Source organism: Elaeis guineensis, chromosome 9 (genome assembly GCF_000442705.2).
Source record: "Elaeis guineensis isolate ETL-2024a chromosome 9, EG11, whole genome shotgun sequence".
NCBI classification, from domain to species: domain Eukaryota; kingdom Viridiplantae; phylum Streptophyta; class Magnoliopsida; order Arecales; family Arecaceae; genus Elaeis; species Elaeis guineensis.
In genome coordinates, this window is record NC_026001.2 from 29,585,773 (window position 1) to 29,613,063 (window position 27,291).

A 27,291-nucleotide genomic window follows, 5' to 3' on the forward strand; every position below is an offset into this window, starting at 1 on the left:
GTCGATCTATGATACGATCTGATATTGTCATTAGGACACATGATTATCAATCAAATTTTAACTTCAATAAAAATTAAAAATATGTAGAAAGTAGTGAGTTGGGTCGAATCCATAGAGAAGATAGGATTTTAATTTAAATCTTTAATTTTTATAAAAAAATAAAATTTTGAAGAAAATAATTTAAGTCAGAAAATAAAAATTAAAAGTATGAAAAATAAATCCGATACTAAGATCTACTAACTAGATCCTAGCATCTACTTACAATAAAAATAAATAAAAAAATTTAAAAGTATAAAATAAATTGATACTAAGATCTACTAATTAGATCCTAGCATCTAATTGTAATAAAAATAAAAGATAAAAATTTAAAGCATAAAAAAATAAATTTTACATTAACTAAAATTAAAATTTAAGTATAAAAAATTTAAAAATAATAATAAAATAAAATAAACTGTAATAAAGATCTGAAGTTGATCAGTCCAGTCTCGTCAGAAAGATGGTTGATAACCTCTCCTTCTTTCGTCGTACTTCATAGAGCGAACCAATTTTTCTCCTTCTTCTTTTTGGGTTTTTAAAGTTATATAATTTTTTTCTCTTAAGACTTATTCCCAGACCCCCTATTTATAAGTAAATTTTTATTTTTTTTTGTAGGAAAAGGAGTCCTAAAATCCTTAGAAAATGTATTAAACATTTAAGAATTTTTTTGGCCATCGGATGGAGCATGGACTGCCCAAATTTGCTCGAATAATCAATGTTTTAATCTGAATCAAAATCGGATCAAATGTCAGCCATTCGATCTGGGTTCTGATGAAGTTCTGACTGTTGGATCACGCAAAAGGTTTCTTTAACACAGTCAGGAGCATCCTCAGCCATCCAATCACATGATAGATCACTTTTGGGCCATCGGATCATGCAGAAGAGTCCTATTCAAAGTCAACAATGCATCTGGACCGTTGGATCTAATGATGGATATATTTTCGGTCATTAGATCGCACAAAATCTCTCTTATAAATCGACAATGGATGCTGACCGTTGGATCTGGGTCGGGATGAATGTCAGCCATTGGATCGCGCTCAAAATCCTTCTCTCACTGTAAGCCGCACCTGTGGATCGTGAAATTATTCTCATGGACCATGCTCTGGTCTATGGATGGAATGATCAGTCCACCATGCATCGAAGGTAATAAAAATTATTTTTTAGGATATTTGACTGGATTTTTACTCCAATTTTTGTCTAAAAAATAAAAAAAATATATACATTAAATTTCTCAAAATTTTTTATTATTTTGATGCTTAAATTATTTAATTAAATTAATATCTATTTTTTATAAATATATTCTAATTTCATATTTTTTTAAAATTATTTATTTTTTCAAAAAATTCAATTTATTCATGAAATTAGGATTTTAAGAAGATGTTATCACCATAAATTACCAAAAATACCTATAATAAATACAAAAATACACCACTTATCACACCCCCCAACTTAATTTTGCTCATCCTCGAGTAAAGAAAGAATTTAGAATCAAGTACCGTTTAACTTAAAATCTCAAATTTCATCAAATAATTTTCAAAAGGGCCACTAATGTTCAGTAGAGTATAAATGAGGTATGTCATTGGGGTATTAATACTAGTCAATATAAGAGTTAAACTAAGAACACTAAATTTTTTTTGAATTTTTCTAAATTATCCCTACTTTATCTCTAAATCATTAACCTTCATATGGACAAGTATATTGTTACTTTTATCTTTTATTTATTGATTAATTTTTTTTTAACGTTGACTGCTATTGAGTGTCTTAACCCCTTAAGCTTTTTGTTTGACCCATGTAGCGAGTTTTCAATCAATAACTCCCAAACTAGATGGCTTTAGGGTACTAAATATAGAATATCCCTCAACCTACTTGCTCGAATCAAAGAGGCTACGAGTTAAAACTAGCTTTACAACAAACTTCTTTGCCCTTCATACTTTTTGATGCAAAACTCAATGCTTGCTTAGGCAAAGAGGTTCGGTTACTCAGCATGAAGTACTTGAATTTTTTTTTTTCATATGAAGAAAGATATAGTTACCCTACACAAGCCCATAAAAAGTTAACTCTTCTTTGATGCTGGTAAAAAATTTAAAAATATTTAAAAAAATGTTTAAGTTCTAAACTTAACACTTTATTGAGTTTTCTTAATACTTGATCCCTAATATCTCATAAACTCTCTAGCCTGTACATCAATTTTCTTTTAAAAATGCTTGATTTAACTCGATTCTTAAGTGTAATCAAGTACTTAAATGCTAAATACTAACTTATTTAGGACTTAAAAAAAATTTATTCTCCCCCCCAACTTAATCGACATTGTCCTCAATGAAGTAGGAAAAATGAAGGGTGTAGATAAAAAGAAAGAAAAAGAGAGATGTCACTTGATCCAAAGTCTTTTCAAAATTGATTCTCCCTCAACTTAGCCAAGATTATCTTCAGATCCCTACAAAAGATACTAATAAGACTTGATTAACCTAAATAAAATATAAAAGATAGCAAAAAGTATAAAACTAAAAATTAAAAACTGGATTGCCTCTCAGGAAGCACTAAGTTTACCGTCTTCAGTCAACCATACTGATTTCTCACTATCCAGTGTCAAATATTAGATTGACAAATTTAATGATTTTGGATTATCAATCTCAAGAAGATGGCCTATAATAAATTTTAATATTTTATTATCAATCTTTAGAAAGTAGTTCACATCCCATTTTTAATTGTAATAAGATAATTTTCAAACCCTTGTTTATCGAGAATTTCTTCTATTTGTTCTTCTATAATGCTCATAAATTGAGTTTTTAGTTTAGGAGTTAAGTTCGATGTAATGGGTGCTAAAGGATATCAGTTGATTTTAAATATGTGTACTCAGATATGACTGAGGACGATTTCAATTCTGGAGGAGGTGATTCTAAAGTGGAAGCACCAGCTTCTGGACTGAAGGGAATGAACTTTTGGTGAATATATCTCGGATAACTTATCCCTCTTTTCTCTTTATCACTTAGATCAGTATCAGTATGGGCTCAGGTTCTTCTTTTGGGTTAGTCTCAATGCTAACCTCTTCTAAATTCTCTTTTTGGCTGGTATCAGTACTAGCCTCTTTCACCTGATCTTGGTATGGATCCTTAAGAATCCTATCACTTTTAAGCTCAAAAATTATTTTATCATTTTCAAATTGAGATTTTTTGGTGAGACATTAGATTGATGACTAGGTCTGGTGGTTGGTAGATGGTTGGATTATTTTAAAATTTGGTATATGTTGGCTCGATAATTGACCTAGTTCTCTCCTCATAGTAGACTCAGCTAATTGACCTATTTGTTCTTCTAACCTAGCGAGGGATTGCTGTTGGGTCATAATCATTTGTTGAAGTTGACTAAACCTATCGTCAGCTAGAGGGGTTGTTGAGGAGGTGAGTATGGAGGCTGATTGTAATAGGATGGCTGAGTAGGCTGACTAGGCTGACCTCTATTATAAGCATAATTTTGGTATTAGGGCCTATTTGAAAGTTCTACATAGAAAAAATTTAGGTTTGAGCCTGAGTCTGTTGGGGTCTCCAAGAAAAATTATGATGGTTCCTCCAATCTTGGTTATATGCATTTAAGAATGGGTCATTGACAGAATTGGAGTAACCTTGAGCAGCTTGAACTTATTCTTGGATGAAAGGTGGAAACTGTTCAGCCGTAAGACATTCACTAACATGATGGGCTAGGCTAGCACAGCACAGATAGAATAAATCTCCTGATAATTGGGAGGTGGTGTGTATTATGCTGGAGATTGTTAACCTAGAGCTAGGCATTTATCTATAAGAAGATCGACTTTATCTAATTTTTGGGCTAGCAGGTTCAAATCGGCCTCGGGACTAGAGTTAGAATATTTGATCCATAGAATGATGGAAACATCGATAGATAATAGGTGGAAGGAATAAAATATTTCTTCATCTGCCTAGGTGGTTCTTAGAATTTCTATCCATTTGATTATCATGTTTAACATGGATCAGTCATTCAATTTCAAGATTAGATTCAACTAGGTCAGAAAAAATTATACTGTGCATGTACCAGTGCAAACCCTAATATGTGTGGTTCAATTTTTTTTTTTTAATTTTATTTTTTAAGAAGAGGGAGAAAGAAAAGAGAAGAGAAAGAAAGAGAAAGTTCTAAAAGTGAGATCCTTAAGAAAGCCCTAGACCTAAAGTCGAAAGGTGGAAAGAATTAGTTGTGGTTGAGTGTTAATTGCAATCAAGTTAGCAGATAATTAAACCTAGACACCTATGGATTTCTTAGTCCTAACAGTTCGATATAGAGAGGCTTAGCCTAAATACAAATTGAGTTTGTTCTCACTTCTTTAACTAGCCAGGTAAGAGGTGGGGTCGTGGGGTTCCCCCCGTTGCTTGCCTTAGACACCAATTAAATTGCAGGTAAGCTAACGAATCAATTAAATAACCATGATCTACTTAGGCTAAGCCTTTGTAACCTCTTGCCTTAGACACCAGTTACAGGGGTGAGTTTAAACTTATTTTGCACTTGATTTTATCAAATACTCAAACTGAACTCAATTGATCCTAGGGGCCAATGTCTACTTGATTTTAGTTAGGCTAGGGTTAATGTGGGATGTTGGTTGGTTGTTTTTGGGCTAAGAAAGGGTGATGAATCTCCATCTTATCTTGTTATGGATATTGCCTTAAATTATTTTGAGATGAATATGCACAACCAATTTTAAACAAGAGAATTCTATGCAACTAAATTAGATGCATGAAACTAATGAAACTAGAAAGCTTACCTTATCTCCAGCGATCACCAAAAGTAAATCTAAGATGATGAATGCTTCTAAACAATTAAATTTCTACTCTTGTCATATGATTTTTATTAAGTTTATGTGGATGAATTTTAGGTTAATTTGAAAAAAAAAAAAATTAATACTAAAAAAAATAGTTAGATTTAGGGTTAGGATTGATCTCACCAACAAAATTAGAAGCTTTCTATCTTTTTTTTGAATTTTTTTTATAAAAAAAATAATCAAAAAAGTTAGTAAGCTATATTTACAAAAAATCAAAGAAATTAAACATTAAAATTATTGCTTTTCTGCAACGACGCAAAAATTGATACGATCGCGATGTTATCGTTAGGACACCATGATTTTAATCAACTTTTAACTTCAATAAAAATTAAAAATATATAGAAAGTAGTGAGTCAGATCGAACCCACAGAGAAGTAAGATTTTATTTTGAAATCTTTGATTTTTGCAAAAAAAATAAAATTTTGAAAAAAATAATTTAAATCAAAAAATTAAAATTAAAAGTATAAAAAATAAATTGTACTAAGATCTACTAACTAGATCTTAGCATCTACTTATAATAAAAATAAATAAAAAAATTTAAAAATATAAAATAAATTGATACTAAGATCTACTAATTAGATCCTAGCATCTAATTACAATAAAAATAAAAAAAAAAAATTTAAAGTGTAAAAAAATAAATTTTAATTAACTAGAATTAAAATTTAAGTATAAAAAATTTAAAAATAATAATAAAATAAAATAAACTATAACAAGGATCGAAGTTGATCAGTCCAGTCTCGTCAGGAAGATGGTTAATGACCTCTCCTTCCGTCATACTCCATAGAGCGAACTGACTTTTCTCCTTCTCCTTGGGTCCGTAAAGTTATATAATTTTTTTTTATTTTTTTATACTTTCTACTCATTTTTTTCTTTTTCAAGACTAATTCTCGAACTCCCTATTTATAGATAAATTTTTTATATTTTTTTGTAGGAAAAGGAGTCCTAAAACTCTTAGAAAACGTATTAAACACTTAAAATTTTTTGATCATCGGATGGAGCTTGGACCGCCCAGATCTGCCCAAAAATTAATGTTTTAATCCAAATCAAAGTTAGATCGAATGTCAGCCATCCAATCTGGGTTTGATGAAGTTTGACCATCGATCATGTAAAAAGTTTTCTTAACACAGTCGGGAGTTCTCAACCGTCCGATCGCATGATAGATCATTTCTGAGCCGTCGGATCGCACAGAAGAGTCCTATTTAAAGTTGGCAATACATTGGACTGTTGGATCTAATGATGGATGTATTTTCGGCCATTAGATCATGCAAAAACCCTCTTATAAACTGACAATGGATGCTGACCGTCGAATCTGGGTCGAGATGAATGTCAGCCGTTGGATCACATCCAAATCCTTCTCTCGCTGTGAGCCATGCCTGTGGACTACGAGACTATTCTCATGGATCGTACCCTGGCTTGTGACCACCGTGCACTAAAGATAATAAAAATTATTTTTTAGGATATTTTAGCTCGATTTTTGCTTTAATTTTTGTCTGAAAAATAAGAAAAAATATACATTAAATTTTTAAAAATTTTCATTATTTTAGTACTTAAATTACTTAATTAAATTAACATCTATTTTTTATAAATATATTTAATTTTATATTTTTTTTAAAATTATTTATTTTTTTAAAAAAAATTAATTTATTCATGAAATTAAGATTTTAAGAAGATGTTAGCACCATAAATTATTAAAAATATCTATAATAAATGTAAAAATATATCACTTATCAATCTGCAAGTCATAAATCTTCCACTGACTTCATCAAATCATGAAAAGGACTAGTGACTAGCTGGTCCAATTGACAAGTCGTAAATCCTTCTACTGACTTCATCAAATCATGAGAAGGACTAGAGACAAATTGATCTAGGATACCTAAATCAGTCATACTGATTAATCTTAATGATATGGGTCAACTCGAATCACTTAGCGATCTAATCAGTCTAATGACTCGAGCTCGACCACTGAGCCATAATCAAGGTCTATATGGTTTAATCAAAGACATGGACTCGACTTTCCATAACTATTGATTTGATCTAAAGTATCTTAGACCTAATCTAAATCAACTATTGGTTGATCGGATCAACTATCCTTTTAGTCCATTAAGTCTTTGATTTTTAACCTTAGGTCTAATCTAATTAAAAGGACCTGATTTGAGCTAACCCATGCCCTATGTTTTATGTAATGTCATTAGATCTTTAATCACAATTCTAGATCTAAAATATATTTTTTAATTCTTAATTAAGTATAGCATTAACATGGGTTAAGATTATTAATTGAAATCATTTCAATTTCGTAAAATAAATTTACATCATTTTTATGCAAAATTTTTTATTTTGAAAACTAGGTCGGCTCACCCCTAAACTGAGTTGGCTCACTTCAGTTGGTCGACTATGTCGATACTTGATCGACTAACTGATCATGAATAGTAACTATTACTATTCAACCTCAGATAACTGGGTCGGATCAGTTAGTACTGAGCTGACTAAACTAGGGGACTGGGTCGACTTAGTTCAAAATTGAGTTGGCTCAATTAGCATGCCAACAGGTATCATATAGTTCAGATCTAAAAATTCTGATATAAACTAGAATAAAATCAATCATAAATAAATCTTTAGATCATATAAAATATTTTATGATTTTAAATTTTATTTTTTATGATTAAAATAATTTTAATCATATAGATTAGATGTTTTACTTTTCATACAATTCAAGCTTTGTATCACATACAACAAATCCTAAGGTTTCAATATCTAGGATTTTGCAGAAAAGTAAGTTCCTCCTTTCGCGTTCTTCTTCATGAGATAAAATCACATAACACCCCTACACATCATAAGAGCACCCTATCGATTAGGAAGAGAGGGCCTTTAAATCTTTTTTGCTCTTATAACCGGACGGCCTGGTGATCAACCCAATCTAAGTACTTATTAATTGAATCATCTAATCTACTCATATATCATATATACAAAAATTAGATCTAATCTAAATTATATCAGATCTAATTTTTACATTAGATCATATCTAAAAATTAGATCATAATATTTCTCATGCATTACTAAATCTAGATTTCAACTCTATTCACATATATTCATGTCATAATGAACCTTCGCTCTGATACCATTTGAAAGAAAGCATAGTAATTTTGTGCATGCATTTTTAAAATTTTATAGTAAAATATATATAGATTAAATAATTTAATCTATAATACATATATAGATCAAATCTAAAACTATCATACAGGATCTATAATATAAATTAATATGCATGTATATAAATTTGAAATCTAAAATTCAGTAAACATAGATCTTATCTATATCAAATTAGATCATATCTAAATTATAAATTGAGTTTAAAACTCGATATTTGAGTGTGGGTAGTAGATCACACCATCTAAAATCTATGATAGTTGGTTCTTCATGATGCTCAGTAGCCGTACACACATCCAGCCTCTATGAATATCCATACGAAGCTCTTGTGTTGATCGATCTCTCGAGGAGTACTAGCTCGTGAAGACACCATACTGTTGGCTGATCTAAGAGGAACATAAAAAAATAAAGAACAAGGTGATCCTCTCTTTTTTTTTCTAGATCCATGCATTAATCTTACGATAAAATCAAGAGAAGAACCTTTCTTCTCAATTCTTCCATATACAATAGAGAACCTTTCTCTATTCTTTTCATGCCTTTAAGAAGAATTTTTTTTCTCATTTTTTATGATAAAATTAATCTAATCTAATTTTTATATAAAAAATAATATAAATTTTTATACTCTAAAAAAATAAAAAAAAATGATCCAAGAGAAGAACTGTTCTTCTTTTTTTTCTCCCTTTTTCTCCTTGATCTAGAGCCATAGGAAGCACCAAACATCCAACCAAATTTTTTGATATTTTTTTTTAAATTTTTATGTTAAAAATTAGATCTGATCTAATTTTTATATTAAAAAAATTTAAAAAAAATAAGAGAGAAGAACTCCTTCTCCAAGGCTGCGCAAAATAAAGAAGATCTTTCTTCTTCCTTCTCTTCTTCTTATTGGGAAGAACCTTTCTTCTCCAATTTTTTGTTATAAAATTAGCAAGAGAGACTCTCTTTGATGCTTTGAAACTAGCAGCAAAAATCCTTGAACACCTCTTCCAAAGAGGCGTGAGATTGGGGGCTTAGGCATGTGGGATTTGGGGCGTCCAGGCATGAGATTGGGGGCTTAGGCGTGTGAGATTTGGGGCATCCAACTCTTGGATGCCCCCTCCTTCCTTTTAGGTGACAACATAAGAGGAGAGAGATGCATTATTTTTCATGGAAGAGAGAAGAGGGTGCTGTTAGATTTGTGCCCCAGTAGCCAATTATTGGCTGACACATTATGTATTTTTAGGGCCTAAACATGTACTTGTAATCTTTTTATTATCAATAAAGAGTTTTTTCATTCCAATCATGTATATATGTCTATGATTTATCCTAAAAATTAATAAAAATGATTTTTGTATATTCTTAAAGAGTTAAGAATTTGAGACATACATTAATTAGTGGTTAATTTCTAAATACTCTCGATCAATAGATCATCATGAAGGATAGTGATCAATCTATTTGAGATCGGTGCATGGTTCACCTCTCTTATGGACAGATGAGTCTTGGATCTACGGTGTAGAGACACTGAGATGAAGGTATGAGTGGTTGCTAGAGAATAACTTGCACTGAGTGTGACCAACATGAGAACCACATAGCAATGTCTACTCACTCTCAGTGGTCTTCTTGATGCTGCAGTGGTGTGAGTGATCTTTTGATCTGCGGTATCATTGGCTATTTGCAGTGAGGCTACTAGGTGTGACTACACGTTCTCTTGGTCCCTAGCTATTCGAATCCTTGCTGTGTATGTTGGCTTTCAATAGGTTCAGTTCGCTATTTGGAGTAGGATGCACCTAAATAGAATCTATCAATTTTGGTAGAAAAAGAGAAGTTTATGTGATTTGTGAGACTGTGTTCAGAAATCTTTGGTCAAAGTAAGTGTGAATACTAGAAAAGAGTTTCTACAGAATTTACAAATGAATTCGAATCGAGCCAATCTAGTATATGATTGACGATGGGGTCTGACGAGTTCTCCATGACCTCCGTCAATTCGAAACTCATGATAGAAGGACTAAATCATACGATAACTGTATCTAGAGGTTTATACTTTCATTCTACTGAGTTGTCATTATATACAGCCAGGTGTCACTGATGGATTGTGAGACTCATTAGACGTTATCTTGATGATTGATGGTCCTCGAAGGGTAGAATTGAAAATATTCCAATCCATCGAAAGAAGTTTAGATGATATTATGATGTAGATCACAATATATCTCACTACCAGATAGAATGGAATCTATGGAGTCACACATTAAGAGATTTAATTTTGAATTTGCCAATTGGACTTATGAAGTTTCAATTAGGTTAGGGTTTATTGAAATCCTATTAGGTTTATGAGAATCATGCTAGCACACGATTAAACCTAATTTTTTTCAAAACTTTGATTTGATCAAATCTGTAGCCTTAAACCTAACCTGAATCCATTTGGATTTAATTGGGCTCTTAATTATGAGCCCAAGAAATTTAATTAAGTCAATTAGTTGACATAATTATCCTAATATTATCTCTTCTTTATCTCCTAATTATCTCTAAGTACACATGTGAATAGATGGAAGATTGGGTGGCACCTCCCTTCTCTTTTGAAAAATATTGGGCGCCAAATCCTAGAGGGATCCACCCCCTCTTATGTGCCATGGCATGGAGGAGAGAGGTGGGGGCCACACCTCATCTCTTTTGGCTAGAGATCCCTTTATGGGGCACCACTTAACAAGTATTCCATCGATGCCTCTTGTACATACTTTAAGGGGCTGATTATATACCATTTATATCTGATTTTAATTGATAAAAATCATATTAAAAAGGTAGAGAATTCTTATGAGATAAAGATCTATCTTTTTAAGATAATTGGGTTCCTAATATATGTCAGGATAGTATCTATATGAAGGGAGGTCTCTAGGGTTTCCTGTTAATAGAATTTTTAATCAACAAAATTCTTCTCTTCTCTCCATGCATCCTCTCCTCCCTCTCTTCCTTTTCACACCCAAAGTTGGGTACCGCTTTCCACATGCCAAGAAGAAGTGTTGGTGACTTAGAGATTGAAGATTGAGGAGAAGAAGAAGAAGAAGACTACTAATCAAGGAGTTGATCCTGCAGTCCTGATCAAAGAGTTGATCGAAGTATTCAAGATCAAGGTTCATTTTGAGAAGAAGAATCTTCTATGAGGAGAAATAAGTTCGAGATCGATCCCAGTGGATATCCGTAGAGGTCAGACACGTGTGCAGCTCAAACTTCTACGAATTCGAGATCATCAGAAGTGGTGAATATCTACTCGCACCAAAGTAATGAGATCTGATCTCATATATATTTTTAAATTTTAGATTATTGATATGTATTTTTTTTAAGCTTGGGTAGGTTTAGATTTGATATCTTGCATGTGAGGTTTAAGGGTTTAACCCATTTGATTTTTTGCTGTCTGTTTTAAAATTTTGAAATCTACACATACTGCTTATTCGATTTTTAACAGTGATATCAGAGCACAGATTTTTAAAAATATGTATGATCTAATTTTTAAATTAGATCTAAAAATATTAATGATTTAAAATCAATTTTATGCTGATATAAGGTTGTCCTGATATAAGGTTTACTTCCTATATTGCAAAGGTTGTCCGAGCACAAGATTGATCGATTTTAAAAATTATTTTTAAAATAATAAAATCAAATCTTTTAGATCTAAAAATTAGCATATGCAATATATTTTTTTGAGTTTAGATCTATAATTAGAATGATTAAAAATTTATATCAAACTGATATAAGGTTGTCCTGTTATAGGGTTTATCTCCTATATTGTAAAGGTTGTCCTAGTTTGATGTGAATCAATTTTTGAAAAAATATTTTTGATATATTTTAATTATTATTTTAGATCAAATTTTATATATATTTGATATGTGTAAATTTAGTTTTAGATCTGAAATTTGATGTATATGTGATGCATATTTGATTTAGATCTGAAACTACATATATTTGATATATGAAACTAGGTTTAGATCTGAAATAATTTCAAGATCATAAGCTACTAATTGTATGCAATGAAATATAATTTAAAAATTATTTTAGATCTAAAATTATGTTGTTGCATGTAGGTATGGGATGAACAAATTAGGTCTAGTGATCAAACTACAATTAGGGTCTAATTGATTAGATCCGGCTAGAACCCATTTTCAATTTTGAGCAGTTCATTGAACCTAATCAATGGATGATTAGGATTAGATCAAAGGGGCTCAAAATTGAGTTTAGTTATAGTTAGTCATATTGATTCACATTTTGATGTGAGTTGATTGACTCAAGATCGAATTTGGCTTAGTGGTTCGGACCTGCTTTAATAAGTTAATCTAATCGATTCTAATCGACCAATTTGGGTCTAAGGTAAGTATTTATATGGTGATTATTTAATTAGTTTCATTGTCTGATCTGATTAATTTTGATTAGTATCTAAGGAAAGCAACGGGGGGACCCCTATGCATCTTAACTTATCTGATCATCTTGGGAGATTCAGTTTCGTGCTAGGTTACTTGTTGACTCGAGTTCACCCATGCCAACTAGGATGGTTAGACATATTGATGTGCTGACCTAATTTAATCAGTCGAATGTTAGATTTACTGATTTAAAATAGATCTAAATCCAAATCTTCTCATGAAATATTAAGTCTAGAGATCTTCCATCATTGTAGAGATGTGGGTGCCTTTCTGATGTTGATTGTTCTCGATTAGTTATAGTGGTTCGATTGTATAAAAAGGTATAACTACTCTATTGATATTTGATGTCTCAGGATGGAGATGGGGTTGGGCTCAATAACTATTAGATGAGGGTCTCAATAATAGCTTTGTGCTCGCTGGTGAATGATAGGTCTAACTTAATTAAGAAATGTCAATAACTGTTAGATGAGGCCATAGAACTTAGAGACCAAGCCTACTGCATTTTGCTTAGACAAGCAATGGACAAAGTGTTGTCCACTCATTGGTCTGTGCTCTCCAATAACTGTTAGGTGAGGTGTGTATAGATTAATGGGACTGCAGTATCCACTTGAAATCGATCGCATATAGGTTTTTGTTTCTCCATCTGAGGAGTATTGGAGATTCAATGAAATAGTGGGAGCCTTTATTTATTTTTAAAGTTTTTAAAATAAATAATTTTATAAATATAAAATTTAATTAGAAACTATTCTCTCTGCAGATGACCATATCGAGTTCAAACCCTTTAGTCCAAATCTTCGATACAAATAGGTTGATCGGCTCAAATTATAAAGACTGGTTCTGAAATCTAAGAATTATTCTTAATTCCAAAAAGCTTACTCATGTCCTTGATCAAGAAGTGCCTACGTTACCTGCTCACCCATCCGCTGATCAATAAGCTATAATTGAGAAGTGGATGGATGAAGATAACAAGGCAAAATACTATATCTTAGCATCCATATCCAATGATCTTCAGCAACAGCATGAAGATATGAGGACTGCTAGGGAGATGCTGGTTCACCTGCAAGAGTTGTATGGTGAATAGAGTTACACAGCTCACTTTGATGTCTCCCAAAGATTTTTCAGAGTGAAGATGTGTCATGGGCAGTCCGTCAATGATCATTGTTTGACAATGATCAAGGATATAGAGAAGCTTCAGAAGCTCAAAATAAACATGGACAAAGAACTACAGGTGGATCTGATCCTCTAGTCTCTTTCTGATTATATGGGCAATTTATCATGAACTATCATATGAATAAGATTGATGTCACTTTATTAGAGTTATTGAATATGCTAGTGACTGCAGAGGGTACCTTAAAAAATTCAGGAGGCACAGTTTAGCTGTAGAGCGAGCTTCCTCCAAAAGGAAGTCTTCTTTCAAGAAGAAGAAAAAGCCCATAAAGAAGCAGAAGAATGAGGCTAAGCCTAAAAAATAGGTTCCAAAGAAGGCTGATGATAAAGAAAAATATTTTCATTACAATGTCAAAAGCCACTGGAGAAGGAACTGTCCAGCCTACCTGACGACTGTCAAGAGCAGGAAGAAGGATGGGTCCGTTATTGAAACTAATCTAACGATTTTTTCTTCTTCTAGTTGGGTTCTTGATTCTGGTTTAAGTACTCATTTGTGCACTTCAATACAAGATCTGAAGAAGTTAGGGGCTAAGGGAAGGTGAGATCACTCTCTGGGTCAGCAATGGATCAAGGGTTACTGCTGTGGCCGTCAGAACCTACCCTCTGCAACTACCATTAGGATTTAGTTTGCTTTTGAAAGACTGTTACTATATTCCTGTGGCCAGTAGAAATTTGATTTCTATCTCTGTGCTGGCACAGGATAATTATAATTTTATTTCAATAAAGATATGTGTTCTATTTATTTTGAAAATAAACTTGTGGCATGTGCTTTCTTGATTGACAGTCTTTACCATTTGCATACGGATGCAAGTGTAAATATTAACGAGCAAATAGTGAATGTTATAGGGTCTAAAAAATCTAAAGATAGGATTAGCCAAAAGTATCTATGGCACCTTAGACTAGCCATATTAGAGAGGACAGACTAACAAACTAGAGAAAGATGGTCTTCTTGGACCATTGACTTTCGAGTCTTATCCAATTTATGAATCATGTCTTCAAGAAAAAATGACCAAGCTGCCTTTTGTGGGACAAGGAAAAGGGCCATTAAGATATTAGCTCTGGTACATACTGATGTGTGTGGTCCATTTGATGTACAAGCTAGAGGTAGCTATATCTATTTCATAACCTTTACTGATGATTATTCACAATATGGGTTCATGTATCTGATGCACCGAAAGTCTGAAGCCTTTGAAAAGTTCATAGAGTTCAGACATGAAGTAGAAAAATAGATCAAAAAATTCATAAAGGTTCTTCGATCAGATCGAGGAGATGAATACCTTAGTAAAAAATTTTGGACCTATCTTAAAGATAATGGTATAGTCTCATAGTGGACACCTCCAAGAACACCTCAACTCAACGGGATATCCGAAAGGAGAATCGGGCCCTATTAGATATGGTCTGGTCAATGATGAGCTTCACAGATCTTTCTAATTTTCTTTGGGGACATGCTTTGCTTTTGCAATTCATTTTTTGAATCAGATTCCCTCTAAATCATTCCTACCACACTATATGAATTATGGCATGGTAAGAAACCAACTCTTGGGTACCTCAAGATTTGGAGATGTTCGGCCCTTGTCAAGCGACAATAGGAGGACAAGTTAGAGGCTAGATCCTTTAGGGCTCACTTTATAGGGTATCCCAAAAAAATCATAGGATACTACTTCTATCTTCTGGGATCACAATGTGATTGTGAGCCGTCATGCTGTCTTTTTGAAGAAAGAGTTTATCTAAGATGGAGGCAGTGGGAGGAAGATTGAGCTTGAAGAGAAAATCTCTAAAGAGCATCGAGTCCAAAAACCTAAATCTAGTAATGAGCCAGTAGATGTGATACCCCCTCCATCTCGTAAATCAAGTAGGATCTTTCATCCTTCTGAAAGGTACTTAGGTATTCTTACAGAGGATTTAGAGGAAGCATTCCTTATGGGAGATAGAGACATTAGGAATGATCTCAAAATCTACGATGAGGTAATGTTAGATGTAGACTCTGAGAAATAGATGGAAGTGATGAAGTCAGAAATTGACTTCATGCATTCCAACCAGGTTTGATCCTTAGTAGATCCACCTAAAAAGATTGTACCTATTGGGTGTAAATGGATTTACAAAAGAAAGATTGGGTCAGATGGTAAGGTAGAGACCTATAAGGCAAGGCTAGTTATGAAAGATTATAGTCAACGTGAAGGTATTGACTATTATGAAATTTTTTACCTGTAGCCATGCTGAAATTCATCTTACTCTACTTGCCATAGCAGCATTTCATGATTATAAAATTTGGCAGATGGATGTGAAAACTATTTTTTAAATGGATATCTTGAGGAAAATATCTATATGGCACAACTTCTGGGTTTCACATTCAGTGATAGTGATCACAAGGTCTACAAACTATAAAGGTCTATATATGGACTCAAGCAAGCATCTTAGAGTTACAACACTCACTTTAATGATGTGATCAAAATACTTGATTTCATCAAAAATGAGGAGGAGCCGTGTGTGTATAAAAAATCAGTGGGAGCACTATCATATTCCTCATATTATACGTGGATGACATCCTCTTAATTGAGAATGATATTCTCATGCTAACGTCGATCAAAGTATGGTTGTCGAAAGAGTTTGTCATGAAGGACCTAGGAGAAGCTTCCTATATTTTTGGTATAAAGGTCTATAGAGATAGATCCAAAAGAATGATAGGACTCTCACAACATATGTACATAGAGGAGGTGCTGAAGAGGTTTAGCATGAAAAACTTCAAGAGAAATCTTTTGCCCCTTAGACATGGCATTCATCTCTCCAAGAAGATGTGTCCTGACATACCTAAGGAGATCCAGCACATGAGCAAGATCCCTTAGCTTCGATAATAGAGAGTTTTATGTATGCCATGTTATGTACAACCCTGATATAGCACTTGCCATGAGTGTCACGAGTAGATATTAGGTGAATTCGAGTGAAGAACACTGGATTGCTGTTAAAAATATTCTTAAGTACTTGAGAAGGACTAAAGATTTGATGTTGATCTTTGGTGAAGGATCAGAGCTAAAAATTAAGGGATATATTGATTTAGATTTTATGGCTGATGTCGATGATAGAAAGTCTACATCGGGATGTATCTTCTTATGTAATGATGGTGCGGTTAGCTGAAAAAGTTTCAAGCAGCCAATCATTACAGATTCGATCATAGAAGTTGAGTACATCGCCGCCTCTGAAGCTGCTAAGAAAGTATTTTGGTTCAAGAAGTTTATTGCGGAGTTAGGTGTGATGCATTAGATGCCATTGCACTACACTGCGATAACAACGGCACCATAGCCCTTGCTAATGAGCTAAGTCTCACTACAAGTCTAAGCACATAGAGCAATGGTTTCACATCATACGCGAATACCTCGAGAAGAAGTTCATCAAAGTACAGAGAGTCGACTCCATGCTGAACGTGGTGGATCCACTGACCAAGCCTCTCAGCCAGCAGAAGATCGAAGCTCACCTTGAGAAGATGGGTCTTAAGTATATGGCCAATTGACTTTAGGTCAAGTGAGAGTTTCATAGATTTGTATCCTAGAAGTCAATTGTTGGCTGACACATTATTATTTTCAGGCCTAAACTTATACTTATAACCTTTTTATTATCAATAAAATTTTTTTTATTTCAATTATGTATATGTGTTCATGATTTATCCTAAAATTAACAAAGATGATTTTTGTATATTCTTAAAAGTTAAGAATTTAAGACATACATTAATTAGTGGTTAATTTTTAAATCTCCCGATCAATGATCATCACGGAGGATAGTGATCAATCCATTTGAGATCGGTGCACGATTCATCTCCTTTATGAAAAATGAGTCTTGGATCTACGGTGTAAAGATATTAGGGTGAAAGCGGGGGTTGTTAGAGAATAACTTGCACTGAGCATGACCAACATGAAACCATATGGATGTCTACTCACTCATCAGTAGTCTTCTCGATGTTGCAGTGATGTGAGTAATCTTTTGACCTGTGGTGTCATTGGCTATCCATAGCGAGGCTACTAAGTTTGACTATACTTTTCTTGGTCTCTAGTCATTCGGATCTTTGCTGTGTATGTTGACTTCAGTAGGTTCAGTTCACTGTTTGGAGTAAGATGCACCTAAATAGAATCTATCATCTTAATAGAAAAAAAAAGTTCTATCGATTTACGAGACTGAGTTTAGAAAGTTTTTAGCCAAAGCAAGTGTGAATACTGAAAAAAAATTTTATGAAATTCATAAATAAACTTGAGTCGAGCCAATCTAGTATATGACTGACGATAGGGTCTGACGAGTTCTTATGACCTCCGTTAAGTCGAACTCACGATAGAAGGACTGAATCATACGATAACTGCACCTAAGAGTTTATACTTTTATTTTACTGGGTTGTCACTACATACTACTAAGTGTCATTGATGGATTGTGAGACTCATCGGACGTCATCTTGATAATCGATGGCCCTCGAAGGGTAGAATTGAAAATATTTCAATCCATCGAAAAGAGTTTCGATGATATTATGATGGAGATCACAATATATCTCACTATCAGATAGAATAAAATCTATGGGATCACACATTGAGGGATTTAATCTCAATTTACCAATTGAGCTTATGAAGTTCCAATTAGATTAGGGTTTATTGAAATCCTATTAGATTTATGAGAACCACGCTAGCAACGATTAAACTTAATTCTTCTCGAAACTTTGATTTGATCAAGTCTATAGCTTTGAACCTAACTTAAATCATTTATATTTAATTGGACTCTTAATTATGAGCCCAAAAAGATTTGATTAAGTCAATTAGTTGCATAATGATCCTAATATTATCTCTTCTTTATCTCCTAATTATCTCTAAGCATGTGAAATAGATGGAAGATTGGGTGGCACCTCCCTTCTCTTTTGGAAAATATTAGGTGCCAAATCCTAGAGGGGTCATCCCTTCTTATGTGTCATGGCATGAAGGAGAGAGAGTGGGGGCCATGCCCCATCTCTTTTGGCTAGAGATCCCTTTGTGGGGTGCCAACTCTACCTGACAAGTATTCGATGGATGCCTTTGTACATACTTTAAGAGGCTGATTATATACTATTTATATCTGATTTTAATTGACATAAAATAAATTAAAAAAGTAGAGGATTCTTATAAGATAAGGATCTACCTTTTTAAGATAATTGGGTTCCTAATATATGTCTGGATAGTATCTATATAAAGGGAGGTCTCTAGGATTTCTTGTTAATAGAATTTTTAATCAACAAAATTTTTCTTTCCCTCTCCACACCTCATCTCCTCCCTCTCTTCCTTTCCATGCCTAAAAGTTGGGTACCCCTCTTCCACATGCCAAGAAGAAGTGTTGGTGACTTAGAGATTGAAGATTGAGGAGAAGAAGAAAAAGAAGGCTACTAATCAAGGAGTTAATCCTACAGTCCTGATCAAAGAGTTGATCGAAGTATTCAAGGCTGAGATTCTTCTTGGAAGAAGAGTTTTCTACGAGAAGAAAGAAGTTCGAGATCGATTTCGGTGGATACCCGTAGAGATCGGACATGTGTGCAGCTCAAACTTCTACGAATTTGAGATCATCAGAAGCGGTGAATATCTACCCGTACTAAGATAATGAGATCTGATCTCATAAATATTTTAAATTTTAGATTATTGATATGTATTTTTTTCAGGACTTGGGTAGGTTTAGATTTGATATCTTGCATGCGGGGTTAAAGGGTTTAACCCATTTGATTTTTCGCTGTCTGTTTTTAAAGTTTTAAAATCTACATATGCTGCCTACTCGATTTTCTAACAGGTGCACCTTCTCAATTGGAGTGTGGGATCTCACGGTGAAAGGAGAGGAGGCATGAAGGATTTAATGCATATAGGTGGTTATGAGTTGGTTAAGTCCTATTCCAAATAGGACACATTATTCTTGATCAAACTAATTCTTAGACCCAATCCTAATCAACTTAAGAATTAGTTATAACAAACTAACTAGTTAGGTCCTAGCCCAATTAAAAAATTAATTAGGTCCTAATCTAATTAGAAAATTAGTTAAATTAAAATCTTATCAATCCAGGGATTAATTCTTTTCATCTTAATGGATATCAGAAAAACTTTTGATCAATAGGGCTTGATCCAATTAAGCCTATTATCTATTAGAGTTTGATCCAATCAAACTTAAACCAAATTAAATTGAATCTTATTCAATTAAATCTGATTTGCATCTTTAAGATCAATTAGAACAAAGCCTATTATCCATTAGGGTTGGATCCAATCAATCCAAAGCAAACTTAATTAAATCCAATTCAATTATATTTGATCCAATCCTCATTGTTTAATCAATTGAGTCAATTAATAATCAAATTATCAATTAATTATTTTTTTAATTTAATAATCATTAGTAAATAATTTATTACAACCTTTGCATAGGATTAATCATCAATCATATTGATAATTAAATTCATCAATAATTCATAATCATCGATCAGCTATTTAATCAGATAGGTACTTCTATGTGTGTGACCCCATAGGTTCGAACCTAAGTCAGTAATACAAGAATAATTTCTATACTAATCGATGTAACCATCTAGCAATAGGATCCGACGTCCGAATAGATCGAATGTATGCTTAGCAATATTCTAAAACTTATGTCGATATAGTTACCATATAATTCATCCCTTTGACTCTCGATGCTCAAGGATGACTTTGGGTTAAACTGTTAACCCTAGATGAGTGATCCACATTGTGTCTCAATCTCAAAAATCTTATGACTTCTCACTAGGACTACTCTGATTAGAGTTTTACTGAATTGAAATACAGTGATGCATCATCTTTAATTTTACTTGGAGCAGTCAATCCCATCTTGACTCACACTCAAACTTTACAAGTACTTAACTGTACCCAAAAATCTATCATTATCGAATTAAAAATTTGGATAGTCCGACATCAAAGCATATTGAGTTGCTTGTAAGTCACCAAGGCAGCATCAGGTTAAAGGGACACTTATACCCATATCCCATCAGAGCAATCTTGATAACAGAGTGCTCTAAAGTTGGTCATGCTCAATGAAATAGACTCCTATATTTCATCCATATACCATACCCGTATCTCCACATGCTTTGATTAAGAGGACAACCAACTAATATGGCACACAACAACCTATACTTGATAGAATTATCATGCTTATAACAATTGTATCATTTGATCACGAGTAGGATTTAAGAACTACATGATGAATCCTCCTTTATCATTTTGAAAGTAGCTTTAAGGACTCATCATAACACATGAGTTTTATTTAGGAAGATATATTCTTTATGATGAATCTGTCAGATAACATTTATCAATTTATAATTCATATACATAATGGAGCACAATCATCTATAACCTAGATGATTAGCTTTAAGATACATTTTCCAACAACTGGAATTTGCCTATTTTAACCTCTTAAGGGATTGGTGTTATATTGTAGATCTTGAAAAATCATCCTATCAAAAAAATATCATCATAATATGGCATAGTTTGACTAAGTTATAGTCTTTAAAAGTTTGGCTCACAACTGGATCTTCTAATATAATAGATCTTGCTCTTGGATCCTATCTTGCCCTACTCGTTAAAGTCAGAGTAATCCACATCGTGTTTGGCGATCCTTTTGAATCAATGTATAAAACCCAAAGGCATCACAAGCTACTAAAATAGCCTATCTTTGCAAATACTAATGATGAAGATTGAATGGTGATGGGAAGCATAAGTCCTTAGGAGAGAAAAGGCAAAACAAAGGAGGCAGAGGAGAGGGAGGAGAGAGGGGGAAGATTGGGAATGTGTTTATAAGAGGGAGTAGTGGAGAGGCAACACTTGGTCGAGTATGTTGGGCTGGGGCTAGAACAATGTAATATTTATTTAGCCCTAGTTTAGACTAAATTATAATCATATTGAAGAATTTGTAATGAGCCTTATTAATAGGCCAGAATATTAATTTAGACATCCAAATTGGTCGAATAGGTTAGGTGGCATGGATCGGACTAGAAAATATTCAAATCTACAACTAATGCAAAGAGATGCATACTGATCGCTTTTAATCAAAGACGTAAGCCCATGCTCACAAAATCAAATAAAATATTGAAAAATTGAAGAAAAAGAACTAGGTTAGTTAATATGAAGAGAGGAATGTGTGAAAATGAAACATGGGCATAAAAAAAATTGAAGAACTATATTACTCATATACGAGCAAATCTAGTAAGTTAATAAGGATTTAGATTGCATATCAAATAAATTATCATAATAGATAAAAATGTACAGATATGTTCTTGGAGAATATTAAAGAGCATTTGTAAAAAGTTGATTGACAAACTAGCCGAAATAGTTGCAATGAGAAGAGAAAGGTAACTAAAGGCAAAAAAGGAATAGCATAAATAATAATCCTGACTTAACAAACATAATGATATTATTGATGACTTGTCTGATGTAGCTTTCAAGAGCTCAAAATAATTAGATGTTGAAAAATATGTCCTAAAGTCAATTATTTATTTTTAGATGATTATACTCTTTATAATTTATATATGAATTATTAATAAATAAAAATTATTTTTGGCAAGTTCATCATAAATGTGCATCTTCCTTTGAACTCTTGTATTATGATGAAATCCTTAGAACTATAATATAATTTATAAAAGAGGATTTATCGAATAGTTCTTAAACTTATTTGCGACTAAATGATAAGTTATTAACAAAGACAATAATGTTTATCATGTATAGGTCATTATGTGCCATATGAATTGATTGTCCTCTTAACTAAGGAGTGTGAAAATGCTGGTATGGCATACAGGTAAGATATAAGAGTACATTATCATCGAACAGTAACTCACTTGTGGGTCACTCTGCTGTCAAAGATAGCTCACGAAGGATATAGGCATAAGTGTCTCTGTGACTTGAGATCACCATGATAACTTGCAAGCAACTCACTATATTTTAGTGCCGAACTACCTATATTTCTATTATAGTGATGGAAGGTTACTAGGTACGTCAAGTACTTGTGAAGTTAGTGTGTGAGTCAAGATGGGATTGACCTCTCCAGATTACAGAAGTTAATGCATCACTATATTTCAATCCAATAAAACCTTGGCTTGAGTAATTCTTATAATCTATCATAAAATTTGAGAAAGATTGAAATGCAATATGGATGACTTATCCAAGTTTGACAGTTTAACCCTAGATCATTTTGAGCATTAGGATCAAAGGGATTGTTATGATGGTTATCGTGAGTACTTCGGATCAGCACGCCATCATGGGATACCTTAGGTGTTCAATCTATCATCGGGACTGCTGACTTAAGAACTGAACTAAAACATGCAGAGCAGAGCTACTTGCATTTGATCTGCCACATAGTCTGTTCGATGCATTGGCTATCTCTGTTGTCTTGGCATGTGGGTTGCCTTTTTTATCACAGCCGACTCACTTCCTAATGTGCACGACAACTATCCATCTTGAGTGGATGACTCATGCATAACCAACTCCACTGATTTTATGGAAGCGATTAAGATCTGAATTATCTCATCCATAATGGCATGTTCAAACGATCCTACAATTTCAGGATCTCATGATCTTCATACAGCTATGTAGCCAGCTATTCGACAGCCTTTTATATAAGCAACCAAAGCTCCGAGGATGAAAGTAAGCCAATCAATCCCTCTCAGAGAACTGGTTGCTATTCTTACAGTTCTTTGAATCTGACTTGAGTATCGGAAGATCTTCATCGAAGTAAAAATCTCTGATTTAGACTTATTTTGCATGTCACTCCAATGCCAGCATCCCTGTGAGGCTCACTGCCTTCTCTCCGATAGCAACAGATAGAGAAAGGGCATAATCTTTATTATGCCTTCAAAATGAACATCATTTTGGCTCTCCAATGCCGCTGCCTCTTGTTGGGTGGAGAGCCAAGCCAATAGTCGGGTGCAGCAACCAGCGATTGAAACTCCCTCGCCACCCCAGCCAATGCTGGTCATGGTGGATCAATTCAGCCTACTCTTCCAGCAGATCTAAAACTTGACAGCCATCCTTCAGATGGTCTAGACTGTTTTGATGCCTCCCCCAATGGCACCACAGCCTACTTAGGCTACCCCTACACCTCCTTCAATGGTGCAACCGATGGCCTTCTTGGTGGCACCATCGGCACCTCCCATGGTGGTGCCCCCATCGAATCCGATTTCACATTCGGTTCCTCAGCCACGCCACAGCCAGAGCTGCATGTGCCCATCGGCACCTCCCACGGTGGTGCCCTTATCGAATCCGATTCCACATTCGGCTCTCAGCCGCCGCCACAGCTAAAGCTGCATGTGCCTCCTTAGAGCCCAAAGAGGAGACTTATTCATCAGAGCTGTTCCAGAGCCCAGCAGTCGGTCAGATAGAGATGTCCTAGCCCATGATCGGGGCATGATTCAACCTTCGATCACCATTCTCTACAGCATTCTGAGGCCTGCACCATCCGAGATCATGATATCAAAAGCGATTTCACGCACTTGACAAATAGATGAAAAAGAGGATTGAGAATGTACTCAACAAAACCACTCCTCGACACATTAATAGTGAGCCATCCTTTGTCCCGAGGATAGTGTAGGAGCTGCTCCTTCGCCACTTCAAGCTATCTCAGCTAGAAGTCTACGACAGGACCGCCGACCCCATCGATCACTTGAAAATCTTCAAGACAGCGATGCCTCCAGGGAGTATCTGATACAATTCTCTGTCAAGCATTCCCTTTGACTCTCAAAAGGGTGGCTCGATAGTGGTACTCAAGTTTGAAGCTGGCTTTCATCCATTCCTTTGAGGATCTATGTCATCCTTCATCCATCATTTTATTAGCAGCCAAAGTAACAGAAGCGGTCTGACTACCTCCACACCATCAAATTGAAGGAGGGCGAGTCGATCCATGCTTATGTCAACCATTTAATGTGGTGACTTGGAGGTTCGTGATTTGGATCAGTCGACCGCAATGGCCGCAATGATGGGCGGCCTACTAAAGAATGACTTGAAGAAGCATTGACCAAGACTCATCCCTAGATTTTTTAGACATGCTTGCCCGTAAGGAGAAGTATGTCTGCATGGAAGAAGCCTTTGTGGAAGAGACCCCTACCAGTTCTATTATGGTGGGTAGAATAAGGAGTGCTCTCCAAGGTGGGAGGAAAGAAACTACCAGCACTCCCAGTCCCCATCCCAGAGGTAGAGGAATGGGGGCTGAAACGTCGATCTCGAAGTCCTCAGAGAAGGGATCAGCGACCCTCACCCCTCGGGCATTATAATAATTATATGCCCTTAACTTTTTCCAGGAGGGAGGTGTTGATGGAGGTCTGGGCCAAGCTCTCCAGCTTCCACAGATGCGGATGAAGTCGGAGTGCCATCGTGACCCAAATAAGTATTGCCTCTATCATCGTAACCATGGTCAGATACTGAAGATTGCCGTAGCTCAGAGATGAGATAGAGAGGCTCGTCAGTAGGAAAGAATGAACCATTTCATTTGGAGGGTGGCACCTCAACATCAACCTCCAAGAGCTCAGCAACTGCCTCCTTTGCCTCAGCAACCATTCGCTCTGCCTCAGCTACCATCGATACCAGTGCGGCAAGGGAGACAAAAGTGGGGAGACAGGCAATAATTGAAGACTAACCCATCTGAAGAGAAATCTATATGATAATTGAGGGTTGTCTGGGTCGGCGGAGTCTCTAGAGGCAAAGAGGCCAAGGCTTGAAGATATGGGCAAGGATGCCATTGTCTTCACTGAGCGAGATGTTGAAAGTGTACTTATTTTGCACAATGATGCGGTGGATGTAGCGACAAATATTATCAATTTTAATGTACATCATGTCTTTATTGATAATGAAAGCTTGATCGATATTTTGTATTTTTCTATCTTTACCCAAATAGGATTCACCCCAGACCAACTAACTAGATTTGACACCCCATTCAGGATTTCTCTGGAAGTTCAGTGATTCTAGAAGGGATGATCAGACTTCATCTTACTGTGGGCACTCCACCACAGCAAACTATAATTCAAGTCAACTTTTTAGTGGTCAAACTTTCCTCGATCTATAATGCAATCCTTGGTCGTCCAAGCTTATGGACCTTAAAGGTCATGGTGTCGAGCTACCATCTGATGGTGAATTTTCATCAAGAAAGGAGTGGGGCAGATCCAAGGCAATCAAGCCATGGCTCGTCAATGCTTTGCTGCAAAGCTTGAGCAGAGGGCCGGCCAGCCAGCCCAAGCAGAGGTCAGTCTGAGCTTCCGATAGGGTTAGATGCTTGTGATGATTTGATCGAGTGTGCCCAGCCCACTGAAGACCTCCTGGATGTCCCTTGAGGAAAGAGGATCCGATAGGAAGGTGAAGATTGGCTCATCTGGATGAGATAACCAAGAATCGAATGATTGCTCTTTTATAGGAGAATGTGGATCTATTCATCTGATCGACCAGAAATATGTCCAGCATCGATCTAGAGGTGATATCCCATCACCTCAAGATGGACCCAACTCATCACCCAGTGAAGCAAAAGAAGTGGAGTTTCGCCCCGAAGCACCAGAGAGCTATAGCTGAGGAGGTGGACAAGCTTCTCAAAGCTAGCTTCTCAGGGAGGTCATATACCCAAATTGGCTGTAAATATTATGCTGGTCAAGAAGGAAAATGAAAAATGGCGTATGTGTATCGACTTTGTTGAGCTGAACAAGACCTATCCAAAGGATAGCTATCCATTGCCCCAGATCGACCACTGGTGGATGCCACTTCTAGGCATGAACTCACTTTATGGATACCTTCATCAGTTATAATCAAATCTGGATGGCACCTGAAGATGAGGAGAAAATAACTTTTGTTACTAACTATGGGTTTTTCTGTTACAGGATAATATCTTTCGGCTTAAAGAATGCAGGGGCTACCTATCAGCATTGGTGGATAAAATTTTCAAAAACTAGCTTGATCGCAACATGGAGGCATACATAGATGATATGCTTTTCAAGAACTGAGCTGCCCACCATGTTGCCACCTCCAAGAGACCTTTGACACTCCCTAACGGTTCAGAATTGTTGGTGCAGAATTTCCCGACGCTGGAGAAATTGGAGTCGAGGGATCACATCCGCCACTGGGACCTACAAGGAAAGTCTAAACCAGAGTTGAGGGTGCTCCGCAAGACCCTCCGACGCTCAAGTCAGTACTCTATCTCAACAGAAATGGAGCACTCGAATAGATTTTAGCAGAGTTTCGAGATAGAGTTTAGAGCTTAGAGAAGAACGTATCTGGGGGGCCCTTTATATAGACGGAGAGCGTAACTGATCGACAGCGACATCTGTAACCTCTGATAGTGGGCCATTCGGAGCCACACGAAGTTTGTTGCGGAGAGTAGTGGCATCAGTGGACCGTTAGAGCCACGTGGAGTTTGTTATGGAGAGTGGAGTGGTGTCCGTTGTCGGACTTACCAGAGAATGGTGGGGCCACATGAAATCTGTTACAGAGAGTGGAGTGGGGTAGTGGCCATTGTCGTGACTTGCCAGAGAGTTGGGCCTGACAGTTGAAGCTGGTGGGGATGTCTGATGGAGCGGAATGGCTCTGTCTCTACAATCTAAGAGAGGCTGGATGTTTTCGAGGTTACTGATGAGTCCATTATTTCGGATGCCTAGACGCTGATGCTGCAGGCGAAATCATCTGCTGTAGAAGCTCGGATGGGGACTTTCTGTTGGGAAAGTCCGATTTCATGAAAAATCTGACAGAGGGTCGACTGACAGTGGACTTCGGATGGCGTTGT